The sequence below is a fragment of the Salvelinus alpinus genome, chromosome 16, assembly GCF_045679555.1.
Source record: "Salvelinus alpinus chromosome 16, SLU_Salpinus.1, whole genome shotgun sequence".
Taxonomy (NCBI): Eukaryota; Metazoa; Chordata; class Actinopteri; order Salmoniformes; family Salmonidae; genus Salvelinus; species Salvelinus alpinus.
The window spans coordinates 13,934,259-13,948,520 of NC_092101.1; the positions used below are offsets into that span (position 1 = coordinate 13,934,259).

Consider the following 14,262-nt stretch of genomic DNA (forward strand, 5'->3'; position numbering starts at 1 on the left):
TATCCAGGTCTGTGCCCAAACAAATCGAGCTACTACTTTTAAAAATCCACCTTTTCAGAAACAAGTCTCACACTGTTGCCGCTTGTTATAGACCCCCCACAGCCCCCAGCTGTGCCCTGGACACCATATGTGAATTGTTTGCCCTCCATCTATCTTCAGAGCTCGTACTGTTAAGTGACCTAAACTGGGATATGCTTAACACCCCGGCCGTCCTACAATCTAAGCTAGATGCCCTCAATCTCACACAAATTATCAAGGAACCTACCAGGTACAACCCTAAATCCATAACCATGGGCACCCTCTGAGATATCATCCTGACCAACTTGCCCTCTAAATACACCTCTGCTGTCTTCAACTAGGATCTCAGCGATCACTGCCTCATTGACCGCTTCCGTAATGGGTCCGCGGTCAAACGACCACCCCTCATCACTGTCAAACGCTCCCGAAAACACTTCAGCGAGCAGGCCTTTCTAATCGACCTGGCCCGGGTATCCTGTAAGGATATTGACCTCATCCCGTCAGTAGAAGATGCCTGGTTGCTCTTTAAAAGTGCTTTCCTCACCATCTTAAATAAGCATGCCCCATTCAAAACATTTAGAACTAAGCACAGATAAAGCCCTTGGTTCACCCCAGACTTGACTGCCCTTGACCAGCACAAAAACATCCTGTGGCGTTCTGCATTAGCATCGAATAGCCCCCGCGATATGCACCTTTTCAGGGAAGTCAGGAACCAATATACACAGTCAGTTAGGAAAGCTAAGGCTAGCTTTTTCAAACAGAAATTAGCATCCTGTAGCACTAATTCCAGTTTTGGTACACTAAAGTCCATGGAGAATAAGAGCACCTCCTCCCAGTTGCCCACTGCACGGAGGCTAGGAAACACTGTCACCAACCGATAAATTTACGATAATCGATCATTTTAATAAGCATTTTTCTATGGCTGGCCATGCTTTCCACCTGGCTACCCCTACCCTGGCCAACAGCTCTACACCCCCTGCAGCAACTTGCCCAAGCCCTCACGCTTCTCCTTCACCCAAATCCAGACAGCTTATGTTCTGAAAGAGCTGCAAAATCTGGAACCCTACAAATCAGCTGGGCTAGACAATCTGGACCCTCTTCCGAAAATTATCCGCCGAAATTGTTGCAACCCCTATTACTAGCCTGTTCAACCTCTCTTTCGTATCGTCTGAGAGCCCCAAAGATTGGAAAGCTGCCGTGGTCATCCCCCTCTTCAAAGGGGGAGACACTCTAGACCCAAACTGTTATAGACCTATATCCATCCTGCCCTGCCATGGTCTACCTGGTTAAATAAAGGTGGATTTTTTTATTTTTTTTTACTGGGAATATTGAACCTCCAGCTTTCATATGTTCTCATGTTCTGAGCAAGGGACTTAAACGTCAACTTTTTTTACATGGCACATATTGCACTTACTTTCTTCTCCAACACTGCTTTTGCATTATTAAACCAAATTTAACATGTTTCATTATTTATTTGAGACTAAATTGATTTTATTGATGTATTATATTAAGTTAAAGTAAGTGTTCATTCAGTATTTTTGTAATTGTCATTATTATAAATATATACATTTAAAAATATATATATTTAAAGAAAACAAAAAAAATAATTTAAAAAAATAATAAAAAAATAAATAAATTGGCCAATTAAGCGGTATCTGGATTTTTTGGCGTTGAAAGATCATAATCGGTCGACCTCTAATTAAAACACATAGGGTGTCTATATATAAGGATAAACACACCTTTTAAAATTTCGATGATTCAATTGGTCAAAAGAACCGACGACTTTCAGTCGACAAAGATTCTTTTTTTGTCTGGGACAGACCTACCACTGCTACACGCTTTGTCGACACAGGTATAAGGCCTTTTCCCATCCTCCTTTCGGCAAGTCTGACCAGAACTCCATCTTGCTTATCCTCGCCTACAAAAAAAACTAAAAAGGGAAGTTCCAGGGGTCAGGTCTGTACAGCGTTGGTCAGACCAAATCAGAATTCACGCTCCAAGGCTGTTTTGATCACGTGACTGTAATATATTCCGGGTTGCCTCTGGAGATAACATAAATTAATACGCCGACTCAGTCACCGGATAAAAAAAAAAGAATGCATAGATGTGATACAGAGTGTCTTTCAAACCGTTCACGAATCAAAAACCATGGATTGATAGCAGCCTTGTAGGAAAACTGAAAGAGGGATGCTGCTTATAAATAGGGCAAGGTGACCGGGGACAATAGTGTGGTTAAACAGTATAAATACGACCTATGAAGAAGATCGATCAAGATGGTGAAACAAGTATAGGGACAAAGTGGAGGAGCAATTCAGCGAGTCGGACACAAGGCGTATGTGGCAGGGGCACCTAACGTTCACCGATTACAAAAAGAATGCCAGCCACATCACCGTCACCAACGCTACCCTACCGGATATGCACATTCTAACACATTCTTCTCACGATTTGAGCACAATGACGCTGAGCTGCCAAGGAGAGCCCCCGATGACAATGTGGGCTACACACTCAGTCTCCACTGAGGACGTATGTAAGTCATTCAAACGTGTTAACCCTCACAAGGCTGCCGGCCCAGATGGCATCCCTAGCCGTGCCCTCAGAGCATTTGCAGACCAGCTGGCAGTTGTGTTCTGACCTTTTCAATCTCTCCCTAGCTCAGGGCGCTATACTCACCTGCTTCAAGATGTCCACCATCATCCGTGTCCAAGAAAGGGAAAGTAACTGAACTGAATGACTACCGACCAGTAGCACTCACTTCTGTTATTATAAAGTACATCGAGGCTAGTCAAATACCATACCATCTCCTCCCTCCCTGACACACTCAACTGTTTCCAAATCGCCTACTGTCCTGACAGATCCACAGACAATGCAATCGCCATTGCACACTGCCATTACCCAACTGGACAAAAAGAATGGATATGTGATGATGCTGTTCATCGACTACAGCTCGCCCTTCAATACCATAGTGCGCAATAAGCTCATTGCAAAGCTCACGGCCCTGGGTCTGAACTCCTCCCTATGCAACTGACTTCCTGGCGGGCTGCTCCCAGGTGGTGAAGTTAGGCAACATTACCTCCTCAACACTGATTTTCAACACTGGGGTCCCACAAAGGTGCATCCTCAGTCCCCTCATCAGTCCCCCCCCCGTATACCCACGACTGTGTGGCCTCACACAGTTCCAACTTCATCAAGTTCAATGACAACACAACAGTAGTGAGGCCGGACTACCAACAATGATGAGACAGCCTACAGGTTGGAGGTAGGCACTCCGACAATGTTAGCAAAACAAAATAGCTGATTGTGGACTTCAGGAGGAACCAGGCTGGACACACTCCCGTTCTCATCAATGGGGTTGCCGTGGAGACGGTTAATAACTTCAAATTCCTCAGCATACACATCTCGGAGAAGCTGAAAGCTGGTCTAACCACATGGCCACCATGGTGAAGAAGGCACGACAGCAACTCGTCAACCCCAGGATGCTGAAATAATTCGGCCTGTCCCCTATGGCCCTCACAGTGTTCTACAAGAGCACCATTGAGAGCATACTGTCAGGCTGCATCACAACCTAATACGGCAACTCCACTGCCAAGGGCAGCCGAAACGCACCATTGGGTGCACACTGCCTGCCCTCCAGGACACCTACAACACCAGGTGTCGCAGGAAGGCCAAGAAGATCATCAGGGACCCCAGCCACCCAAGCCATGCCCTGTTCTCCCTGCTTCAAATCACTTAGATGTGGGCAGTACATGAACATCATGGCAAAAATTGGAAAATAGTTTCAGACCATCAGGCTGCTGAATAGCCACCACTAGTCAGCTACCTGCTACTCCCCCTATGGACATTTACCCCCCTCAACATATACCCCCTCACACCCCTTCAATGGTCACTAACCTCACATGCTGCTCCCCCTATGGACATTTACCCCCCTCAACATATACCCCCTCACACCCCTTCAATGGTCACTAACCTCACATGCTGCTCCCCCTATGGACATTTACCCCCCTCAACATATACCCCCTCACACCCCTTCAATGGTCACTAACCTCACATGCTGCTCCCCCTATGGACATTTACCCCCCTCAACATATACCCCCTCACACCCCTTCAATGGTCACTAACCTCACATGCTGCTCCCCCTATGGACATTCTCTCCCCCACCAAATGGCTTTTACTCTTCCCCCACCCCAATGACATTCATCACTGTTGCAGTGAATATGTATATTATTGACTAATTATAATTGTCTTTATTTATTTTGGTCCCCACACCCCTATACGTTTATGCTGCTCCCCCTATGGTCATTCCCCCACAACCCCTAAAACAGTCTTTACTCTGCCTCCACTCCAAATGGACATTTATTAATCGCTTCTACAGTTATTAAGTGTATATAGTGCTATTTCTATTTTTATTGTTGCTTTATTATTCCCATTTTCATCATTTTATTTCACTTTGTCCTGCGTGTTGGAGCTCGGAGCCTAAGATTTTCACTGTACCCTGCAATCACACCTGCAACCCTGTACATGTGACTATTAAACACTCAATCTCTGAATCTGAAAAGTGAGCACAGAGTGCTTCAAAGATGGACCATACCGCACACACTGTGCAGAAAAACCTAGCCACCCAGCGTGTTCCCAATACGAGCCTTAGTTTTGTTACTTGTTGCTGCAGTTCGGAAGTTCAATCAGCAAGTTGGTTCTGGTTTTGGGGAGATCGACTGTATTTAGTGTACAATTTGTTCATGACGATATGGAAGTTGTTCACACCACCAACCTCTGACACTTCATCCCCTACCACCAGTTCATGTCTATGGTTTAGACAGTGCCACACAACAAGGTTTGGATAGTGCTGGGAGAGCCTGCGTGCAACGCCTGATTTCTTCCCCAGCATGACACTATCACCACACAAGCGTTCAAACAAATGTTTCACAGTCTCCGCCTTTTGGTCAGGAAGCTTGATAAAATCAAGACAAAATCTGGGTTATGGGGCTTGTCGGTTTTACATTTGAAATAAACTATCAGCGTAGTTTTGCTTGTACTCATCTAAAAAAAAATGTTTTTAAAGCTTACGGCCCTGGGTTGGTCTGATATGCGAGTGTAAGATCAAGTCAAGCTTCAGCACTTGATTAAGATGGCGGGAAGGATAATTGCTATAGATCAAGAATCAGCAACTAACCTGTACACAAAACTCATCCTCCTAAAACTTGAAAGCATTTTACAGGACAGTACTCATCCCCTTCCCTCAAAATTCAGTCCCAGCAGCAGCCGGACAAGGGGGAAAAAAATACTTCTTCAAAAGAAAATTAAAACAGATAGATATGGGGACTCTTTTATTCCAAGAGCCATTTGGCTGTATAATAGATAATCTGTTGGCCCCTCGAGTATACAGCATATTGCACTTTCACTATACATGCGTAGCTGTAGCACTTTGAATTAATTATTTTGTGTTGTTTGTGTTATGTTTTATTTACTGTCTTCTTAAGCACATGACCAAATTAATTTCCCCCTGATGGGATAATAAAGTTGATCTGAATCTGACTTGTAAAATGACAGACGTGTGACATCTGCACATATCTTCTTTACAAACTATTCATGAGTACGCCTCCTGTTTGTTCCTCCACATACTGTTTGTCCATACGTCACCACATGGTAGCAGGCCTATTGGTGCCGTGGTGGTGGTGCCAGCTGCAGAGAGAGGAGCTGTTCTGTCATCTGAGGGAACAGAGGTAGCTGAGGACGTGTGATCGGGAACTGTCAGTGTTGCGGAGATCAGGCCTGGACCTGGGGACAGGGCAGGGAGGGAGCCGTCAAGGTTGTGGTGCGGGCTGCATGCTAGTAGCCAGGACAGATGAGGGAGCTGGATCAGGATATTCACGTCAATCATGTCAACTTGCTGGCTGTTTGTGTTGTTGTCAGGCCTATTGGTTGTGGTAGTTGCTGCAGCTTTTGCAACAACCCAAAAAATGCACCAATTCTTGTTTTGTCGCCATTATGTCTATGACAGCTAGCCAGCTGTCCAAAAATGTACCTCTGCTAACCGTGCATGCTGCAAAGTGATGTAATGATGACAAATCTAAGGATTTGTTTTTTTACGTTCTGATTGATCAAAGTGGCCAAGCCTGACGGGCCTCCGCAGTGCACACATGTAGCCTACAGTTCATCATTCTCACCACTGCCAGAGAGAAGACGGGGAAGAAACCACCATTTACCTACCTCTAGGCTGCTATACATATTTATCTGGTTTGTCATATCATTTTTCATGGAATTTTAGTGGTAATTAAATAAATGATCAGAATACACTTACAAGCTCCGCTTATTCTCAAATTGAAAAAAGTGAGGGAGAGCCGCTACTTCATCAACACCCCTAGGTGCGAGACCCGTTTTCTGATTTCTAAAACATTCAAGGACTTCAGCAAAACTGTTGTTTTTTTTCTTCCAAAAATCTTCTCAGATTAATTTATTGGATCAATAACGTTAATTAGGGTAAGGGGTTTGACACCCATGACACTGAGTATCTATAACGCAAAGTAAGACACCAGTGATGTATCGGTATTGACCCCAACCCAGCTCACTGTTTTTCAAGCCAATATAATCTAGGCCTATCTACAGTAGAAGCAATCGCTGCCTAAGTCAAGCAAGAAAAACGTGATTCCAGTTAACAATACTAACAAATAACAGAACAAGAAACAGTTTTCCAGCTTCTTGAGGTCAGACTGTGGCATGCATTGTAATCAAACGTGTCTCTGTCCCAATCTGATGGTTGAAGTCACAATGGAAAGGCCAACCCAACTCAGGGCCCTGGCCTGGAGAGGCCAGACTGCACAGACAATGGCCCTGCATATGGAAAAAGGAAAACAAGTGTCCTAAACTAAGCCTGTTGAAACAAGAACAATGCTGGGTGACTGGGCTAGAGCAGGGCTTCCACGGAGACCTTGGCCAGAGAGATATTTTAGGGTCGGTCTCTGTCTAAACAAGCAGCGGAAACTAAACTGTCTGCAGAGTGTCAACCATTTTCTCCAATGCTCTTTAAACAAGGAAGTCCCCCTCAAAATGCCTTCATGTGTTGCGTTAGTGTAACAGTACTCTTCTTGCGTTGTGTACAATCAATCATCGACACGAACTCCAACGTGTAGCACCAGTCATGGAGATTTATTCTGATAGGAACAGCACAAAATTGCACGTCATGCAATGCACGGCTCACCATCCAAACTCTGCACTCACGCACGCTGGTTTGGTGCTTGTTCACTGGGATGTAGTTACCAAAATAATACAATTACAATATACAATATAATATCTTTAACAATGTACCTGATAGGAACAGCACAAAATTGCACGTCATGCAATGCACGGCTCACCATCCAAACTCTGCACTCACGCACTGTACAAAATATATGAACCCCCCCCACCAGACACAGTAAGTTGCTAGCTAGTACTGGCGGGAATTCTTTACAACAAAATGCACAACCAATATTCTCCAAAAAACACTGCATCTTATGTGTGATGTTCGAATAACATTTACAAACCGATTGATATAAATTGTACATTTAAATCATCACTTGGGAGTATAAAAATCACTTTTGACGTACAGTGCTTTGCAACCAACAACTTACCGCTGGTTTGGTGCTTGTTCACTGGGACGATTCTAACTGAAACATCCCCCCTCGTAAGCAAGCTACGCAAACCAGCCAATAAGATGCCATGTTGAGTAGGTGAAGGCAAGACAAAACTAAAACCAAAAACCCATTGGCTTAACAATAAAGTGGCAAGGGGAATCACCAATATAACCCTGTTACATTAGCAGAGGGAGGTTGGCGGCGAGTCTTGCCCCGACCGGCTAACGCTGACTTTGTTCGTTCTGAGGGGGCTTAAAACAGCCTGCTTTGGAACAGGGGAAAGCAGGAAGAGACTCTTCGGGTGATACATGATTGTGCTAAGCTATAATATAACCACATAAATCATGAAGGCCCACACAGGCAGAGCCACATTCACGCACTCTCTCCAATCGCCGTTTCTCTTTAACCGTCAATGACAGCTATTATGAGACCAGTTAATGCTGACAGGCAGTGCAGAATGGCCTTTAAAACAAATGTGATTTTGACATGAACTGCAAGAGGTCAAATTCCCAATTAATACCGATAGGGCAATGCAGGGTGACATTTGACCATATCGGAGGAGCTGGAGGCTCTCTGGCCGGTGCCTCGGGGTAACGTTACAGTGCACGATAACAGAATGTTTGTGTTCGGCCAACTCAGATTCATTTCACCAGGCCTAGTTTACCCGGAGGGAGAGACCAATTCCCGAACCGGAGGGATCACGGCAAGGTTCACTGCAACAGCCCACCTCTGGCGACCAGCCGAGCGTGCGAACCAGCAAAGACCCGTCTCCACGGACCAGGTTTCAGCAGGCCATGATGGGGCTGGCGGGCTGGCTGCACAACACTGCTTTGTCTAAATCATGCCTTGAAGGAATGTTGTGTCTGAGGTCAAGTATGTGGCATTGAATGGGGTGCTTGGGTTTTTGACTATGTCTAATGTGTATTCATGTGATATTTGAGTAACTTAAACATTACTACAAAATCTATGGGCTAAGAAAGCTAGCTAAAAACATTAGCTGACATGGACTGGTTGATCTGGGCATTTCTGACCATTTATAAATAGCTCTCTAATGTAATGACAGACATGACAAGAGGAATACTGACGATGCACTACCCAATTTCTAAATATCTCTTTGTGCACTCTACTATGAGTAAGTTGAAAGATGGACTGAGTTCTGAACCCTTTAGAACCCATAGCGGCTGTCAACAGTCTTGTTTTTCTAACAGTAATTACCGTATCAATAACGCAAAATTAACTTGCTAACAACCTGTTGTATTCATGTGGCTGTCATCAATCAGAAACCGGAAACAGGGTTTGCGGTCATTTGACTTTTAAAAGAAAAAATTACTTAATTACTCAAAATGAAAGTGCTGAAGTGGCCACGAATTTTCATTGTGGAAGAAGCTGTACCTACATTGGTTGGTGATACGGCTTCGGACACGTCCTTGCACTTTGAAAGCGATGATGATGTCGAGGTGAGTGAAATAAGTAAAACAGCAGATATACGTTTGGTGTTTTTGATTGATGCTGTGAAACTTGGGGAATAGTTCTCAGATTAGCAAATCCTGTCATGATCACTTGGTTGGTACAGGTGAGCATCTCAGCGGTGGAGCTTGAATGATTGTTCTCTGTCTCATGGAAATAGTTGCAGTGCTTAGCTGTAAATAATCAGCTAACTAGTTGGTTGTTTTGTCTCATTTCTACTGATGTCATTCATATGGAAATGGCCGAAGCTTCTTGCTATAGTTAGTTAGCTAGTCTGTCAGACAAGAAAAGTTGTGGCGGTAAATTTGAGCTGTGCTAGCGAAGCGTCAACCTCAGCTGTCACTTTCACTAGCAAGCCATACAGACAACCAGCTAACTAGCCACCGAAATGGAGATGAGTAATTTGTGTTTGTTGTCATGGTTGCTAGGTACAGATATTCATAGGCTATACATTTCCTCGTTTCCCTATTGTTTGACAGCTAAGCTTTCATGTTAGGATAGATGCTTGCGCAATGGAGCTCAATATTAGGCTCCTGAGTGGCGCAGTGGTCTAAGACCCTGCATCTCAGTGCAAGAGGCGTCACTGCAGTACCTGTTTCGAATCCAGGCTGCATCACATCCGGCCGTGATTGGGAGTCCCATAGGGCGGGAAATGTGTTCTTAACTGGCTTGCCTAGTTAAATAAAGGTAAAATAAAAAAAATGTTTTAAAGTAAAATATGTTATTGCGTTGCGGTGATATTCGTTTACATAGCCAGATAACAAGTTGCTTGTTTGGGCCTGTCTCTACCGATGCAATTCATTTGGAAACTGGTCCAACTTCGTAATTAATCAACTAACATTGGCGAACTCTGTAGTTGGTCTGTAAGGCAAGAAAATGAGAGCTGGAAGCAACATTGTGCTTCGCTCGCAACGCTGTCACACTTGATCCAGTCACTCCCTCCCTACAAAAGACAACCAGCTAACTATGCCCATCGAAATAGATGACATTTTTCTAAACCTGTTTGGCTAAATTGCGTCACAACGTGGGGGTCCTGAGCCAGAAGCTCTTCCCCATCGTGGAGGCCATGCAGAAGCACTTTCAGCAACACCATCTTCCTGTCCGTGGCCATGCACCACATCATGTCCACAGGTAAGGGTTGCCTTAGTTTCATATTTATCTTTGTATGTGTAACTTTTTCATAGGTATTTACAGGTATGTGTGTCATCTTTGTAATCTTTTACTTTCAACATCCTAAATAAATAACAATAGTTGATGTTAGAGGTCGACCGATTAATCGGAATGGCCGATTAATTAGGGCCAAATTCAGGTTTTCATAACAATCAGTAATCTGCATTTTTGGACGGCGATTATGGCCGATTACATTGCACTCCACGAGGAGACTGCGTGGCAGGCTGACCACCTGTTACACGAGTGCAGCAAGGAGCCAAGGTAAGTTGCTAGTTAGCATTAAACTTATCTTATAAAAAACAATCAATCTTAACATAATCACTAGTTAACTACACATGGATGATATTACTAGTTTATCTAGCTTGTCCTGCGTTGCATATAATCAATGCGGTGCCTGTTAATTTATCATCAAATCACAGCCTACTTCGCCAAACGGGTGATTTAACAAGCGCATTTGTGAAAAAAAGCACTGTCGTTGCACCAATGTGTACCTAACCATAAACATCAATGCCTTTCTTAAAATCAATACACAAGTACATTTTTTTAAACCTGCATATTTAGTTAATATTGCCTGCTAACATGAATTTCTTTTAACTAGGGAAATTGTGTCACTTCTCTTGCGTTCTGTGCAAGTAGAGTCAGGGTATATGCAGCAGTTTGGGATGCCTGGCTCATTGTGAACTGTGTGAAGACCATTTATTCCTAACAAAGACCGTAATTAATTTGCCAGAATTTTACATAATTATGACATAACATTGAAGGTTGTGCAATGTAACAGCAATATTTAGACTTAGGGTTGCCGCTCGTTCGATAAAATACGTAACGGTTCCGTATTTCACTGAAAGAATAAACGTTCTTTTTTCGAAATTATAGTTTCCTGATTTGACCATATTAATGACCTAAGGCTCGTATTTGTGTGTTTATTATATTCTATGATTTGATATAGCAGTCTGACTGAGCGGTGGTAGGCAGCAGCAGGCTCGTAAGCATTCATTCAAACAGCACTTTCCTGCGTTTACCAGCAGCTCTTCTCTGTGCTTCAAGCATTGCGCCGTTTATGACTTCAAGCCTATCAACTCCCGAGATTAGGCTGGCAATAAAGTGCCTATAAGAACATCCAATAGTCAAAGGTATATGAAATAAACGGTATAGAGAGAAATAGTTCTATAATAACTACAACCTAAAACTTCTTACCTGGGAATATTGAAGACTCATGTTAAAAGGAACCACCAGCTTTCATATGTTCTCATTTTCAGAGCAAGGAACTTAGACGTTAGCTTTTTTACATGGCACATATTGCACTTTTACTTTCTTCTCCAACACTTTGTTTTTGCATTATTTAAACCAAATTGAACATGTTTCATTATTTATTTGAGACCAAATTGATTTTATTGATGTATTATATTAAGTTAAATTAAATGTTCATTCAGTATTGTTGTAATTGTCTTCATTACAAATATATATAAAAAATATAAAAAATAAAAATAAAAAAAATATATAAAAATCGGCCGATTAATCGGTATCGGCTTTTTTTGGTCCTCCAATAAATCGGTATAGGCGTTGAAAAATCATAGTCGGTCGACCTCTAGTTGATGTGTTGAATCTGTAAACCGTTGTGCAACATACTTTGACTTCTTACCATCTATGAAAAATAAATCTGACCATGGGTCTTGAAGTATGTGTATCCTATATTGCCTTTTTGGTTATAATCTGGCCGATCTATGAACATATTCCTGTGTAATCTATCCCGTCGGATTATCCATTAGTCATACATATGCACACCGTGAACTGAGAAACAATCTGGCCGGTACGAACTTCATAAAATCATTTTAATTGATTGCTTGAAAATGATGATACTGTTTACTGTGTGTGTAATGGAGGCGTGTAACTATCATACAATTTATTATGGAAACCTCTAGGAGGTGATTATTAGGAAGAGAATATGTGTATGGTTGAGAAAGACAGGAAGGAAGAGATGATGATCAAATCAAATTTATATAGCCCTTCGTACATCAGCTGATATCTCAAAGTGCTGTACAGAAACCCAGCCTAAAACACCAAACAGCAAGCAATGCAGGTGTAGAAGCACGGTGGCTAGGAAAAACTCCCTAGAAAGGCCAAAACCTAGGAAGAAACCTAGAGAAGAACCAGGCTATGAGGGGTGGCCAGTCCTCTTCTGGCTGTGCCGGGTGGAGATTATAACAGAACATGGCCAAGATGTTCAAATGTTCATAAATGACCAGCATGGTCAAATAATAATAATCACAGTAGTTAATGATCCTGACCAAAATTCTATTCCCTCCCTCCCTCTTAGTCTGTTCCTCTAGGTCAGTGAAAGCGAGGGAAGTGATATGGAGACTCAGGGTTCAGCAGCAGAAGGCATGGAGGATGCGCAGTTATGAGATGATTGGAGAGATGGAGGGAGAGGAGGCAGCAGAAGGAGAGCACACCTGAGAGGGTAGCCTACATTTCCATGGAGGGCATCTGCCCCAATTCCCACCATTCACCCTTGTACCACATACCCTGGGCCTAAAGTGACAGTAGCAGGGGTTTTGGAGTTGTTTTAAAAGTGGTAGGAGTCCGTTTTATTTATGTTCAGATCTGGTGTTTAAAAAAAATTGACAGCGAGTGTCTTTACACAATGGAAGACAAAATTGGTGTTATTTCTATTGACATGAATGTGATGTCAGTTTTAAAGAACACAACCTATTTAATATAAGTTAACTTGTATTTGTAATTTGGTCTTTGTTTTTGAGCTATGTCTGTGTTTGAAATGTGTGAGGAAACAAGCTTAATCTTAAATTCTCAGTAATCTACAGCAACATTCTAGAATTCTTCTGGGGTCTAAAGGGTAAAAAAAAAAAAAAACGCACCCCTCTGGCCCCACAGTTTGGGAACCACTGACTTAGGGGACATACTGCTTAAGACAGACAGACTGAATGAAAAATAAACATTTAGTATATTCCAACAATTGTGTTGAGTCATCGACCTGCACTCACTTCCTAAACATAATCTAGTGCTGATTAGTGATGTGTGTGGGGGTGTTTTTTGTTGTTGCAAAAAAACTAAAAGATGTGGGTCTAGATAAAAGTTGGGAGGAGGACAAGGACTTTGAAAGTTCTCATACACCTTGTTTATTCCCAATGTTCTTGTTACAGCCTGAATTACAAATCACACACAATACCCCATAATGACAAAGTGAAAACATTTTTTTAGACATTTTTGCAAATGTATTGAAACTGAAATCTCATTGACATTAGTATTCACATCCCTGAGTCAATACTTTGTAGAAGCACCTTTGGCAGCGACTACTGCTCTGAATCTCTAAGAGCTATCCACACCTGGATTTTGCAACAATTGCCCATTCGTCTTTTCAAAATTCTTCAAGCTCTGTCAAATTGGCTGTCGATAATTGCTAGACAAGCCAAGCTGAAGGACCTGTCTCACACACACACATTGCTCTCTACCACTGTACACTGTACGAGATAAAATAAGCTATTATTGATCACTGTTGAGTCATGCTTACAATGATGACACTTTCTAATCACCAGTGCATTGGGAGCCATCTAAAACTCAGTATAACTGGAGCAGACAACATTTTGATGGATTAACAGTTTCTCTGTGGAATGGCACAGACTAAAGTCCACTTAAAGAACAGCTTCATACGAACTGCCATAAAGCCCCAGAAAAAAATAGCTTTGTGACGTTCTGTTATAACGGTCTGTCTTTGTTGTACTGAAAAAAAACACCGGCCACATGACACTGTGAACATTCCAGATCAGGCTGTTTTGAGCCTGCCTAGAGACATTTCATACTACATTGAAAACAATCTCTGGCTTTATTCATGACCAATGGTGTCATTCACACAGCTTCCCAACACAGCCCAGTCCAGCCCATTTCCCAGGACTCTCAGCCTGTATTGATGGATCTGTTGGGTAGGATTCGATAGCTGGAACAAGCAATCGAATCCTGCGTCCATGGAAATGCCTCGTGACCGTGCTGC

At 42.8% G+C, this 14,262-nt stretch overlaps 1 pseudogene; it reads right to left on the bottom strand.

Moving 5' to 3' along the window:
* Positions 1-14,262, bottom strand: part of LOC139540888 (xyloside xylosyltransferase 1-like) — a 59,525-nt pseudogene that overhangs the window by 29,923 nt on the left and 15,340 nt on the right.